At 43.2% G+C, this 12,686-nt stretch overlaps 1 protein-coding gene across 4 annotated transcripts in view; it reads left to right on the forward strand.

Annotated features, from left to right (window-relative positions):
- ZNF827 (zinc finger protein 827) overlaps positions 1 to 12,686 on the forward strand; it is a 146,264-nt gene that overhangs the window by 504 nt on the left and 133,074 nt on the right. The window lies entirely within an intron of this gene.

A 12,686-nucleotide genomic window follows, 5' to 3' on the forward strand; every position in this document is an offset into this window, starting at 1 on the left:
TTCCTTGCGGATCCCAGCGCCTGAGGGTGCGGGGGTCGGGGCGCGCGGCGGGCCGGGGGCCGTGACATGGCGCTGGGGGTGTCGGGGCGAGGGCACGGGATCCAGGGAGAGGTCCGTCTCCGGCTAAAGGTTGCGCCGGGGTTGGTCGGCCCCGGAGCCGCCGGCGGCAGGAGCAGGAGGCGGCGGCGGAGGAGGAGGGGAGTCGGGGGCGGGCGAGGCGGGAGCGGCCGGGGAGGGTGTGGGGGCGCCGCACACAAACACTCGGGTACACACGCGCCGCGGGGCGGCCGCTGCCGGGGCGAGGGGGCGCGCCGGGGCGCGGGGCGGCCGGGCGGGGGGCGAGGCCGGGCAGCGGCGGGCGGATGTGGGGTGCGGGAGCTGCGCCGAGGCGGAGGCAGGAGGCAGGGCGGCTCGCGGCGCGCGAGGTCCCTGCAGAGCTGAGGGGAGGGAGGAGCAGGGCTCCTGGCCGCAATAAAATGCGGGGTCAGTCGGAGCAGACGGAGCCTGGCGAGACTCGGGCACTCGGACCCCCCTCCCCGGCGAGCCAGAGCAGAGTCCAGGACTAAAGTGCATCACAGCCCTCCCCGGCTGCAGCCACACACACCAACTGGAGACACACACCCGCCGGCACGGCCCGGTCCCCTTCCCCTCCTCCACCCGCGCCCCGGTCCCTCTCCGCCCTCCCTCCGGCTTCTCTTTGCGAGACTCCTAACTTTTCCCCCACTCTCTCTGAGCTCCCTCTTCCACCTTTTCTCCGCTTTGAGTGTTCTGAGATGCTGCTAAAGCTAAAAGTGAAGGAGAAAGAAGCGACTAAAAATATCCCCCGGGGCCGCCCGGCTCCTTGAATGCGGGGAGGAGGGGGCAGGGGAGAAGGCGTGGGGCGGGGTGACGGGGAGGAGGGGACGCCCGAGGCGCCGGAGGGAGGGGTCGGGGGAGACGGAGGGTCAATTTCTCTTCGCTCCCCCCGCACTGCTCCCCTCTCCCGGCGGTTTGGCGCTGCTCGGAGCCCGATCCTGCAAAACCCGGGCTGGGGGCGGGAGCGGAGCCTGAGCGCCCGCCCGCCCGGGTGTCAGGCCGACGTGGTCGGTCACCTGAAGTTCACGGAGGGTGGGGGAAGGGTTAAGGTTATGGTGTCTCGGGCTTGGGTTGTGTGTGAGCGTGTGCGTTTCCGCTGCAGACAGGCAGCGCGATCGATCTCCCCCGCGCGAAATATCCGTGGCGGTGTCTGCCCGGGGGACGGGCAGGGGGCGCGTGTGGCTCGGGCCTGGCGCCCCCGCGGCTGCGTGTCACCCGGGCCGCGGCCAAAGTGGCGAGCAAGGGCACTTGCAGGCAGCCCTCTCTGCAAACATTCCTCTTTCTTTCCCCTTCCCGGTACGCAGGAGCTCATTTAACAGGGCCACACAGCTTTTTTTCCTTCCAAAAAAAAAAAAAAAAAAAAATGCCCCTGTGCAGTCCTTCCTTCGCCTGCCCGCTAGAGGTTCTGAGGATAATATCACATATGTAATATATATGCACATAAAATCACTCGCAGGCGGCTGCGTGTGTAGGGAAATTTTGCGCGAGGAAAGAGAAGGCGGTGGAGTCGGGGAGGGCGAGTTGGGAGGCTCCGCGCTGCGATTCACAGAAAACTCGCAGCAGTTGGTGGCAGAGTGTGTGCGTGCACATGGCCGGCCGGCCACAGTTCCAGCTCTTTTCTTCGGGGGTGTGGGGGTGGGGGAGAGAAGGCAGGATTTTGGTGGCGGGTCGGGGAGGCTTGGTTCCTGCTGGGACAAACAATAGTGTTCTTCGCGAACTTGCCCTTAGATGGCAACTCGGAGCCGATGAGCTTGTGTGCGAAACCAGGCAGGAGTGTTGTTTGGTCATTTTCCTTTTCTTCTCCTCCTCCTGCTTAAAAAAAAAAAAAAAAAAAAAAAAAATGTTGGCGGGGTTAGAGGCAGGGTAGGAGAGGAGAAGGGATTTATCTGTTTCGGTTGTGACGGAGATGGACCGCCTTCCCTCCCGTGGTGTGTAGCGCTGTCGGGCAGCTGCTGCCTGCCCTGCTGGTGACCTTGACCCTGACCTCGTGCGACTACCCTCTCCGTCTGAGAGGAAATTCAGGCTCCATTTTAGCTCATGTGCTTGGTGGACCTTTCCTGCGCGCTGGTGCCTGGTGATTAAGTTATATTTTGAGAGTGGGCTCTCCCACCCTGTTCTCTAATTGGATACTGTTATGCATTCACTTAAAAAAAATCAACTCCCTCTTCTAGTCACATAAAGCCACTTTTACTGAAGTAAGAAGCAATTACCTTTTGGAAACACTGTAAATGTCCCTCCAGTTTTTAAAGGGAAGCCTAATTTGAGAAGCTTTGCCATTTACCTTTGCATCGAATGGATTTTTGTGGATGTGTGCTGCCTGTTCGAAGCATGGTTTACACATGTTTTATAAGGAATTTGCATTGGGACTAAGAGCAATTTCTGGGCAAATGATGTATTTTGCAATTCAGACACAGTAACCCAAGGCTTGCTAAGTGCTGAGTGAGTCTTGAAGAAATTTGCAGTGGTGTGGCGACGTAACAAATATTGACTTTAGTAAAATTAGTGTTAATTGGTATTTAATGTGGAATATAATTGTAGTCCTGAGTCCCGGTTTTAATGCTAAATTCTTTATTGTTTGTTTATGTGTGGGGGAAAGATTTTTGGTTCCCTGGAGAATGTTTTGTATCAGTTAAAATATAGTTAGTCTGGGGATTAAAGTTGCCTTAATAGAAGTCATTCCGGGGTTTTAAGAGGTGATCTAGGGGCAGATTTGGGGAGGGTAAGAGGTGGGGGAGTAAGGTGGAGAAAGTTGGTTTTGTAATCTAAAAGCCCTTCTGTGGAGATACAAAAGTGGTTAAGAGCCACTGACTGTCAGGATAAGGTTTTTAAGAATCTAGAGAACCATAAAAAGGAGTTCTAATTAGAATACAAAAAAGAAACTTGTGAAAACCATCTCTAGAAAATTTGTAATGCTTTCCCCTTTGTCTTAGGTCGCCCTTGCCTTGGCTCCCGCCCCCCACCCCCACCCCGTCTCTGCACTTCCCATAAACAATTGCTACTGATAGATTTTATATGTTGAATCTTTTTTTCCTGTTATTTAATATCAAACTAGCCAGGCACAGTGTGGATGTCCTAAGGCCACAGTCCTCCCACTCCACAGCACAGACACTGGGGAACCTGGAAGTTCCACCCTCGAGTAGATCAGTCCTGGAAATCCAGACTGGCACTTGATATTATCTGATACCAAGTCTGGGGTGAGCTTCGGCCTCTGGCACAGAGTCTCAGCAATTCCCTAGGCTGGGCTTCGGCCTGCTAAGGTTTCCTAGCTCCTTCTGTTCAACTAGACACCCCTGGGACTGTTCAGAACTGAATTAGCTTTGGGGATGGGCGAGCCTTTAACCTGACACTACTAACCTAAGCGTTAGATTTCTGATTTAAAATTCTACACAGTCATTTCCTCCTGGGTCTCTAAAGAGAGGGGGCGGGCTGGGGGGAGTGGAGAGAGGTGCTATGTACCTTCAAGGCACATATGCCAAAAAAAAAAAAAAAGTCCTGTCCTATAGTGTCGAACGGTGATCCTACTGGCTACGAATCAAAAAGAAATTCTGTACTAGCTTTTGGAGGTGACCCTCAACAAAGGTTGTTAAACCTAAATTATTTTTGAGAAGTGGCTTTTACAATTATTGCTCAAAATAAAGCCTTTATTTTTTGGCCTAAAGCAGTCATTATCACTTGGGGATTTAACTATGACTGCTGCTGTGGATGGCTCTTTTACAAAAGTTCTTTCCATGAAGAAGGTGCAATACTATGCTCAAAAATAAAGAAAGAAAGAAAATAAAGTCCTGAAGGTCCCTGAAGCTATACTGTGTACTTATCTATAGCAGAATCCCAAACTGTATGGCTTTAAAAAGTTAGTCTAAGAACGAGGAAGAGAGAGAAGCTGATACTGTCTGTGACTGTTGGCCTAGCCAGGCCTGGGCTAAGCGCGTTAGGAACATTATTCCGCTGGGGGGAAGGATAAAGAAGGGCTTTCTCCTCCTGTGTTTGTTGCGTCTGTAAATCCTTTTCCATTGGTCCCATCAGCACTTTTAAGTTTTCCTCTTTAGCTTCAACCTACTCAGAAACATGACTAGATCCTATTATATTTATCATTAGAAATCTGCCCCATGCCTGTTCCCAAGGGAGAGCACAAAGGAAAAGTTAAGAAAACAGTTGTTTTGTTATTCTGGTATTTTCATTGTTTACTCAGTTGCCGGTCAAGACCAGAACAGGTTATTTATTGTGCTCTTCATTAACAAAACTTTAAAAATTCTCTCTTGCTTTCTAGTAAAATTGGGAAGCGAAATGACGGACCAGCAACAGGATCTGTTTCTTTTATATTTTTAAGAGTCTTTATATGTCTGCTGAAAGAAGAAGAGTAGAAGATTTAATTCTTATTAATTTTTTTCAGTGACCAGGCAGTACCTCCTGACCATGACAAGAACCACAGGGAAACATTTCGAGTCCAAAGTAGTAAAATATTTCACTGCTCCTGTCAGCCAGAGCTAATGATTCTGAGGTACCCACGCAGCAGGCTAGGCTTATACTGGGCAATAATGACTATTTGTTCTCCTAAAAGAAATCCATATATTCCTAATACAGTAAGTAGGGTCCACTGAGCTTTCCTGTTAAAATCAGAAAGCTCAAAATCACATTCCTTCTAATGCTTCAAAATAATTTCTAATAAAAAAATTGATTTTTAATTTATCTACGTGCTGCCATCTCGCTCTAGGGATGTCAACTCATACATAGCTGGTATGAGTTGACAAGCCTCCTGCGCAAAGTGTTAATAAATCATGCTGGAGAAGGATAAACTGTACAGCTTTCGGCCATGGTTACAGCTCGCTGTGCATTTGAAGTTTTAGAGCCTTTGAATGGCCAACATTAGAGGAGTTTCAAGAGAGATGTGGACAATCTCTGTCTCACAAGGCTTATAAAATTAGATAGACAAAAGTCATGGAAACACCCAGGGGATAGTGTTGTGTTGGTGGAGTAACCAGGCAGGTTTTTCCTGGGGTCAAACGCTGGTTTCAAATACAAGGAATCCTGCTTATGTGAAGATGTTTTTGTAGAAAAGATTGGATTAGAAATGTATGGTGCCCGGCTGGGTTGCTAAACTAGTTTATTTAGTAATCCCAGTAGTTTGGGTTCAGATCCTGTCTGTATGAGTTTAGTTAGTTTCACCCAAGTGAAAAACTCATCCAGCATCATTAACTCTGGTCATTTATATGCAAAGTGGTATCTTTGGACTCAAAGATGATAAGATGTGAAGGAAATGATGGTGGAGCCCAAGTTGCCACAGTGTAAAAAGCACCTGTGGTCTCTGTGACTGGTCAGTAATGAATACTTTCTGAGAAAGCTAAAGGGCAGTTTATTCCTGAGGATAGTTTATTCCCGTGTATCCTTCAGTCTTCCTTGAAGGTGCCTTGTCCCTCCCTCATTCTTCCTTTTAAAATATCTGCGGGAGTCTCAGGAAAGGAGGACAGAAAAACAAAATAGGCTGGAGCTGATCTCTCCATTCTGAGTGATGGATTAGTAATTTTCTATAATTTAATCAGACTGATTGCAGAATGAGATAATGAGAGTGTGACCTATAAAATAGGACTGGGGGGGGCATTAAAAGCTTTCTAGCACAAGATTTTTCAAGACCTTAAGCTTTGGGGTAAAAGAATAGATTTTGAGTTTTATCGGAAAGAAATCCAGACCAGGCCTAGTTATGGTAAGACGTGGGTCCCCCGCCCCCCATCATCAGATTTCATTACTATTCTGGCTTAGTTAAAGTAATCAAGAATCACATTTTAGAGATATAGATTGTAAATGAAGATTCCAGGTCCTGTTTCTGATGTTTTCTTTTCTGTTTCCTACTTTGCTAGGTGTAGGCTCAGTAATTCATACCACCTAGGGCCAAGTGTACAAAATACTTTATGTTTCATGGTAGCTGAAATGTCTTTTGTTTGTTGTATTTCATAAGAAACTGATGTGTAAAGCATAGACCTTAGAAATAGCTAAGGGTACTTGATGGGCTGAAGTTTCTAGCTGCCTTCCCCCTCCTGTTTAGGAGCAGTTTAGTGTTTCTGTCTTCTGTCTGTAAATTACATTTTTACGATATTAGAGAATAGTTTGTGACTAGGTGCTGAAGCAGGGGCCTCTCAGATGACTCTTATCATTCCCCAAGGACCTACCTTGGGATAGAATTGCTGTAGTTACAAGGTAGTTTCATAAATTAAAATCAGACTTTGGCTTGATACTAAATCTTCAGCTGCATGGGTGCATATTGCTGTTTATTTTATAAAAGTCAGCTTCACTGCATATACACACAGACACACACACACACACACACACACAGAGGCTGCACTGTAGCTAATTTTATAAAATGTACAGTGATACACGCCCACGGTGTGAGATCAGCATGTGGCCTTTAGCAACTCTGCTTTTCACAAACTGACCCAGGGTTATATTAAATGCAGCAGATTCTGTGTGCCTAAAAAGGATATTGTTTCCAGTCATCCATTCTCTTATTAAAAAACAAACTCCACCACCGAAGTTCTGTTTCTAGAGTTCTTAAATGAGTAAAGCTTAGGTGCTCTTTGCTGCTGTTTTTAAGAAAGTCCAAATTCAGCCAAGTTTTGTCTACCAACAAGGAAGAAATACATGTACTTTCTCTGAGGCTTGGGCCTGAAAAAGCTGACCCTAAAATAATATCTATTTCTCTGTCTTTCTTGTAATTTCTACATGGGTCAGAAAAGTTGTTAGAACCCATTAGAAGTGTGGTGTGAAGGAAAAAAACAAGGAGTGAGAGAGAGAGATGCGATCTCAGGGTGAGCTGTTTCAAGTGCTCTGAAGAAGCTGGCCGTCAAAGGGGACCAGAGAAGGCCAGGGGAAAACAGCCTTTTACACGGTCAGCAGCATTCTGCTCTTCTGAGCTTTCGAAACAAGCTCCTGAGCTGGTGGAAGATGATAGATTTTTCTAAACTTATATAGTGCTAGTGTCCTAGGTTGTCTGATGGTGTATTTTTAAAAGCTTTTGTTGCTGTTTTGTAACGAGAGGGAGAAAATTATCATGTGACTTCGCCCTCTTTTCACTATGTCTGCTGTATATGGTCTGACTTAAGTGAAAACAGAGACCACATGCTTTTTAAGTTCGTAGTGTAGTGGTCAAGTGTACAGACTCTTCGGATTCCAGCTCTGCCACTAACCAGCTGTGTGACCTTGAGCAAATTACTTACCTTCCCTGTCCTCTGTGGTCCTCATCTTTCAATAGTGTTTCTATATCATAGAGTTATTGTAAGGATTAATTGAATACTTATATAAATATCAATATCATATACTCATGCAAACCATGCCTGATTAGTGCCTGCTGTACTGAAAGAGCTCAAGAAGAATTAGCTGTTATTAAGTATATGAAATAGGTTTCCATCTGCTTAGATTGTGATTAGGCTACAGGCGTTTCTGACCCAGAACTTTTTGGTGATTTGTGTTTTAAATTTTTAAAAATTTTCCATTTAGCTCATTAGAGTGATGAGTAATAATATGATATGGTAAAATTCTTTTATAAGGCTTTTATAATAGGGCTTTATTCATACTTGTTACGTAGGCCAACAATATTACTTTAAACTTTTACTACAGAGACATGTTCTTCTGTGTATATGATTTGACCTGAATTACACCTGAATTGTATAATAATCATGTGACTTATGGCTGGGTTTTACTGTAAAGTGAAGATTGTAGATCCATGTTCACACTTATAATGAGATTCAAATGAGGGAATAGGTGTTTAATAAATGTTTTCATTTATTCGACAGTCGGTCCACCGATTAAAATTACCCAGGGGAAATTTATATTGGTTTTTTCATGTGTTATATAGGTAATACTTGAAATTTTGCATGAGAGGAAAAAAGGCAGAGTCTGCTGTTTCTGATTGCAGAGAACCCAAACAAGAGAACACAGTAAATGGATCTTAAATGAAGGCTTGAGGTGTATGTGTGTGTTGTGTATGTGAGATAGGTCATATAAGCGGTCATAAGCTACTCCTGATGTATTTCTCCCCACACAGTATGTTTAAAAACTTGAGACAACATTTGGAAATGGATAGTTTCACATGAAAATCCAAATTTTTAGCTTCTTTTTGAAAACTTGGAAGAGCCAGCTGCACTGGGCCCACCCACCCACATGGCAGCAATCTGCTGGAGTCGTTGGCGGCTGTCTCCCTTCTCCGGACATGTGCTCGTCAGTCTGCCACGGTTCCGACCACTCTGCCGCTGCGTCCCCGTCTGCATGTGCACCTGCCCACCTCCCTAGTGTACCTTACCTTCCGGCCTCTGCAGACGTTTGAATTAGAAACTGTTCTACATTCTCCAACATTCTGTGGTCCTTTCATTCATCACTGAGGCTAAGGCATTGTAAACCGCATTCTGTGGCAGTGTCAAGAAGCAGTGTGGTGTCGAGATGGGAAGCCTGGCACCAGATGCATGAGTTCTATCCTGGCTGTGCCACATTTTAGCCATGACCTTCGCAAGTTACTGCAGTTTGCTGCCTGTTTTCTCATCTGTAAAATGGAGCATTGTAGGTTCTGTGGGAACCAAGTGAGTTCATAAATGTAGATGTTTTTATTTAGACTTGTGTCTGGCACATAGTATATGCACAATAAATACCGGCCACATTGATATACATAAGGTGTGAATTCATTTCAACTAAAGATCTCGGTAGACTTGCTTTAACTGCACTATGTAATTCATCAAAGACAATGATTGCTCCCTATCAGTTTCTGATCCCCATCAGCCAACCCAGTAGATCTCAACCCTGGCTGCATATTAGAATCTCCTAGGAGATTTTAAAAATACAAACACCCCCAGAGATTCAAATTTAATTGGCCCAGAGCGGAGAATGCCCTGGACATGGGCATTCTTAAAAAGCCCCCATGAGCGATGCTAATATGTGTAGTCAAGGTGGAGGACTCCTGAACTAACCAGATGTCCCACAGTGGGTGATGCCATTTCAGCCAAAAATAAAGATATGTGATGTAGAGCCTGGGCATCTTATTGACGATAATTTGTTACTCTTAAATCCTAAAAATAGCTATTGGACCTGAGCAATTGGCTCCAACTCCTCCAGGTTGGAAACAAGAGGCTCAGGAAAGAATCTGCACTAGGCAAGAGACACAGACTGTAGTCTCTGTCACCCTTTCCCATCGCGATCATCAGTGTTTCTCATTAGCTTTGTGACCTTGGACAAATCACTTAACCTCTCTGTACTTAAGTAGCACCATCTTGTAAAATAGATAATAGTATTTAGATTATGCTTCATTGTTCACAAAGCATTTTCGCTGACATCATTTGACTGTGAGGCAGATAGGGAAGGGGTGCTTCTCCAACCAATTGGACAGAAGTGGAAACTGAGTTACAGAGAGAAAGAAAGGGGCTCAGGGTCGCCAGTGTTAGCACCATTAAGGACTAGATGGACTGACTATCCGTTGGTCTCTTAAGGCCCATTGTGTATCTGAGGTCTGTGAAATATACATGGGGTCCCACAACCGGAAGGCCCTGCCTTTATCAGCTGCATCTCCTCTCGGACACCCTCCTCTCCAGGAGGACCCCTTAGGTGCTGATTGAGCACACTCCTCTGTGATTCATGAAAATTTGTGTCCACCAGTAATATTTCTTTCTCAAAGATTGATTTTGACTTTAGACTCAGCAGAGGGTAATAGAATAGAGTCACATGCAGTGATGCTCTCCGGGGTCTGAATTACATGCTCTATATGGAGAATACTGCCTTTGTATAATGGCCTAGAATTATGAGTTGTTTTCTAATCTGTGCTTGTTTGGCCCTATTTGTTAACCCAGCAATCCTCTCTAGGTCATGAAACACAGCTGTATTTGGGAGGAAACAAAGTATGGGACACTCTATGCTTTAGGAAATATTCCTGAAATGTGCATTTTGATTTCTCCCTTTTAGGGGAAAGCAGATGTCAAATGATAACTTACTGGGTTTTAATCTGACCTTAAAAAAGCGGGAAATCAAATTATAGTGAACTGCATTCTGGCATTTATTGGAAGAGAGAAATTTAATAATCTAGAAGTAGGGTTTGGGTTGGCTAGACTACTTGATCATAGTTAGAAGTGTTGTACACTAATGGCTACTCGAATACTTGTCGATAAGTGAGAAAACATATACAAAAGAAAAGAAATACAAGTGTTTGTAATATGACTTAAGTGTACTCCATAAGGCCGAAACCGTAGAAATCACAGATGTTAATTCTGTTTATTAATTTATTTTTAAAAAGCTATATTGACTTTTAATGACAAAAGTAGTTCACGGTTATTATAAATAATGAAAACTATGTAGGAATATTTAAAGTAAAATTAGAACTACATTTCTCTAACTTGCACACCACTGTTCATCAATGAGCGACCTTTAAAATTCAGCCTTCCTTTGAGGAATGGGTGCAGTTCAGCAGAACTGGCTGAGTTAATTTAAGTTCTGAATTCAGAACGAAGTTGGTGACATTGGTTTTGTAAACTAATTAGATCACATGTATAATTGGGTGCCCTAATTTGAAGGGAGAGATTGATAAAGTACTCTCCGAAAGGGAGGCAACTAGAATGTTGTGGGCTCTTTGAAATCATCATACGAGGAATTAATGATTGAGGCAATCAGAGTACTTAATTGGAAGATAAGAGTGAGGATGGATAAAAATCATGCATGGTAAAGTAATTCAAATATATGAAGTTCTGTCAAGTGAAAAAGGGAGTAAACTTCTGAATTGTCATTCATGCTAAATTCCGATTCATCGATTCATTCATTGATTCATTGATTCATTCATGCATCAGTAACTGAGTGCTTCTGTGCCAGGGATTAGGGATATTCAGTAGAGCTGAATAGAGCGTGGTCGCCTGCTCTCAAGGAGCTCAGAGACAAGTGGGTGGAAAAAGAGATGGAAACAAATAATTAAAATTTGGCTTGAAAAGTATTTTCATAGATGTATGAATGCTGAGCAGAAAACAGAGAATATGACCAATGTGGTACAGGTTATAGGAAAGATAACTTTGATTTATTAAGATAAAGGCTTCTTGAATAAATAAAATTGCTCCAGAATGATACAGAAGATCAACCACTTGTGAGGGCTGAGGTTTTTAAGGACTTCAAGTAATGAAGAGTGAGATGGGGAGGAAAAATGTTGAATTCTAAAATTGTTTATTATCATGAAAATGAATTCTATAAAGTAAATGCTGTTTTGCTTGGTTTCTATTGTAAAACGGGGAATCTGTTCCTACAATAGGGGAAAACATTTTAGTATAGTAAATCGAAAGCCTTTTGGGAATAAGGATATATGTCAACACACAATGTTTTATTAGAGCAGTGAGGATTTGATCTTTGATCGGCTAAGAGTTGTAGTCTCTACTTGATGCTTATTCAATTAAGAAATTTTAAGCACTTATCTGGCTCATGGAAGTTGTACAGATAGAATGCAGCCCCTGCTGACTGTTCTTTTCAAATGTTGACACAAAACAATCACAGAGGATAAGTATAAATCAATATGCTAACAAGTGTGAGACAATATATAATATGAATTAGATGTGTAAATGTTTGAGGAAACTCAGGGTAAGAGTGATGGGTAAAATATTCTAGAAGAGGAGTGATAATTATTAACTATAAATAACATATTTTTATAAAAATACCTTTTCCAAAATATTTAGTGAGAAGAATGTCATTATTTTATATTTTTGCAAATCTCTTTAATGTCTGGCTTAATAGAGGCCAACTAGATTCTCATGTCTGCTGCTACGTGTTTTGGATGGAGTATGTGAAGAAAATCCAGCTTCACACAGATGTGTAAGAGCTTTTTTAGATAATTATGAATATTCTTTGACACTAGGGCAAAACTCAGAAAGAGGTAGCTTCTTAAAGGTTAGTTGTAATGTGGAATCAAACCATTCAGTGAACTTTTTGTGTTCTGTTATATTAAAATCTACTAGCCTGGCTTGACTTTGAATGGATCATCATGCATGTAACGTCATGCATTGGTCACTTGAAATATATTGGTTCACTCAGTTATGTGGATCTACCAAATGTTGACACATTTCATTATACAATGTAAAAAATTTATTAACAGCAACATTGTTCTTATTTGAAAAGTCTGTATGGGGAAGGTGTCAGATCCACAATGTGGGATATGGGTTTTCTAAAATTTAATTCTCGCTTGAAAGCTTGAATTTTGTCATTGGCTGCAAATACCGTCAGTTTTTCTTAAAGTTTCAGCCTTGCTTCAAGAAATAGTCTGCAAGGTACCCAAATTTGAATGACCATAGTTTGTCAGTTATTTCAATTAAAAGTGATACTCCATGAAAAAAAAAGTGGCCAGGTCAGCCAATCACACACACGTATCCTTTGCCTTGAGACAGCTGTCATTTTCAGTAATGTCAGAAGTGCTTTATGCATACATTTCATTACATGCGATATAATATTAAAAAGATGTTTACTCAAGGGTGAGCCTTTAATAAAATTTATAATTTTTACTGCTCCTTCATCAAAGGCATTTGTAAGTGAAACTAGCAGGGTTATTTTGTTCGTTTGTGTGTTTTTGTGTGTGTGTGTTTGTTTTTACTGTGAGTATGTGGTGGTGAAGAGTACAGTGA

The sequence above is a fragment of the Pteropus medius genome, unplaced genomic scaffold (assembly GCF_902729225.1).
Source record: "Pteropus medius unplaced genomic scaffold, Ma_sr-lr_union100, whole genome shotgun sequence".
Taxonomy (NCBI): domain Eukaryota; kingdom Metazoa; phylum Chordata; class Mammalia; order Chiroptera; family Pteropodidae; genus Pteropus; species Pteropus medius.